This window comes from Heterocephalus glaber, unplaced genomic scaffold (assembly GCF_053883595.1).
Source record: "Heterocephalus glaber isolate CG9 unplaced genomic scaffold, H.glaber_assembly_v1.0 deba00000621, whole genome shotgun sequence".
In the NCBI taxonomy this organism is placed as follows: domain Eukaryota; kingdom Metazoa; phylum Chordata; class Mammalia; order Rodentia; family Bathyergidae; genus Heterocephalus; species Heterocephalus glaber.
In genome coordinates this window covers 2,753,290-2,755,808 of record NW_028258153.1, presented here as the reverse complement: position 1 = coordinate 2,755,808, position 2,519 = coordinate 2,753,290, and the positions used below count along the sequence as shown (strand labels likewise).

Sequence of the window (2,519 nt, the reverse complement as noted above, 5' to 3'; positions counted from 1 at the left end):
GTAACCGCGGGCAGGTGTTCGCCGGTTCCGGGGGGAGGAGGAGGACGTGCGGGTCCCGGCGACTCCGCGACGGGGACACTGCGAGCGCCAAGCCGCCCTAGCCGAGAGGAGGGCGCCGGCCTCGGGGGCTGGGTCCAGGTCTTGGGTGTGGAGATGGAGACCCGCGGAAGAAGTGGGTCCGGTCACCGGGAAGGACGCCACCCTCCAACCCTGCCAGTTCTGGGCAGACTTAAACACACCAGAGTCTTTCGAGCAGTCCACTGGGGACTTTCTAGTTCCACGGACGAATTCACGCTCGTGCATACTCTGCCAAATGTGCACGGTTACGTAATGAGGAGGAGCGGGGATGTCCTTGGCGCTTCCCGGGAGGCGTCCTGAGAGCCCTCGGTGATTCTGAGTCCTCCCAGCCCCCTTCCCCGGGTGTTGGGGGCTCGGGCGCTCTCTACCGCGCTGCAAGGACCCACCTTGCATTTTGCTTTAGAGAGATTTACAGCCTCCTCGCTAGCCCCAGGGATGGAGGTCTGCTGGCACCTCCGTTGGAAAGTGGTACCCGAGGCTGCTCACAGAGACTCGCAGCGCTTCCCTCTGGGCGCGCACAGCGTGGTTACACAACCCACTGCGGCTCTGGGGACGCGGGTGTGTGTGGAAGTCGCAGGGCACAGGGACTCCAGGCGGGAGGGACCAGACGGACGCTGCGTGTCCACCCTGGGCACTGCGGAGCTGCCCTTTGCCTGGGCAAAGTCAAAAGTGTGGCGCAGGGGGAAAGAAGCAACATACTGACAACTGGAATTCCTTGCTTAAAACAACAACAATAACAACAAAACCTTCACATTCTGTTCTTCTTAAAGTCTCTGGTGACAGGAAGCCAGCATTTCTTTAGGTATAGATTTCCGGATTTAGTAGGTAAGGAATTACGAACACCTGGTTCCGGCGCAGAGTGGAGTATCACCAGCTGAATTGCAGAATTCACTTGGGAGGCCGGAGGTGCGTTGTGTATCCACCCCAGGAAGACACTCCTCTATAATATTTTTTCAACTGTTTTTTCTTCTCTATCCCACGTGACATGCCAGCAGCTTTTAGAGGACTTTGAGCCTCCTCCCTTTCCTCTTGCTGTGTCTCAGAAATTGGGCAGAGGCAAGACAAGAACCAGTTCTGGGCCCAAAGGTGCCAGGCGTTTTCTCCGTCCACACAGCCTACACCCACAGGTGGACTCCCACAGGTAGTGGGCCCAGGGCTGGGCTTTCCCCTTACCACTCAACACAAGACTTCATGCATCTAGGTTATAAAGAAGTGAGAGAGCTGAAAATTCAAGATAAGACATCCATGTACTGGAGATAATTGGGAAAATATTAACCTCAGAGCATTTGATAAGGGAGAGGTTTCTGAATGGTTTTAATGATGGGTTGGTTTCAACTGACTTGGGAAAGTTAATAGTTTACAGATACAGTACATGGGAAGTTCCCAAGAGGAAATAATTATATACCTGTCCCTGGATAACTTACAGGACAGCAAAGGAGCAGTCAGTCCATTAAACTTCCCCAACAGCTGTCCTTTCCTCTCTGCCTGGGGTGTTTGCCCAGGCTGTAGCTTGCCTAAGCTGTCTGCCCTTCTCTAAATGCCCTGCTGCCACCCTTCAGCTTTCAAAGATCAGTTCTTAGAGAGGCAGTTGCACCGAGCCCTAACCCTAACTAACCCTAACCATAATTCTAACTTTCCAAGGTGGCTCCCCCTACCTCCTCCTCCTCCTTCTTCATTTTGCAGTGGCAGGGATTGAACCCAGGGCCTTTGCACTGAGCTACATCCCTAGTCTTTAAATTTTGAGACAGAGTCTTGCTTAGTTGCTAAGTTGCCAGACTAAGCTCAAATCTGTAATCCTCCTGCCTCAGCTTCCCTGAGTGCTGGATGCATGTGTGACAACCAGCTGGTCCTTTGTTTTTTTTGATTTTTTCCTTGCAGTATTTATCACACTGTGTAAATGTGCATCTGATTACTCCAGTGTCCTCTGGTAGATGTGAGCTCTAAGAATACTCAAACTATAATAAACCAATAAGATTACAAGTACAGGTGCTTAGCTAACATTGATCCAACAGGGAAGCAGGGCAGGTCACAAGGGCATGTGGATGACATCATTAACTTGGCTTATCTATGACTTCTGAAACAGGAACATTGGGGAAGGGATGGGCCCAGGTGTTCTGGACTTAATGGACTGGGTGGTATCATTTACAGTATAATCTCAAATTTCCATTCATCACTTAGGGAAGTATACAAGCCTGGCCATGACTTTAACCTCGAGACCTGGCCTTCTTCAGATGCACCTCCTGCCACAGTTCTGATGTCTCCACCTTTCACTGACTTCCCTGAAAACCCAGTCTCTTTCTGAGTGTACACTAATTTTTATCTAACTTAGCTGCCTATAATAATAGGAGCTCAGTGAATTTTGTGAGTACCTGAGTACAGATTGCAATAGAAAAATCAAGATTAAAAAAAAAGATTGAACAGTGAATACTGAAAATCTAGTA

The 2,519-nt window shown here is 50.3% G+C and overlaps 1 protein-coding gene across 2 annotated transcripts in view; it reads left to right on the top strand.

Moving 5' to 3' along the window:
• Sgpp2 (sphingosine-1-phosphate phosphatase 2) overlaps positions 1–2,519 on the top strand; it is a 121,441-nt gene that overhangs the window by 325 nt on the left and 118,597 nt on the right. The gene's annotated exons all lie outside the window — the stretch shown is intronic.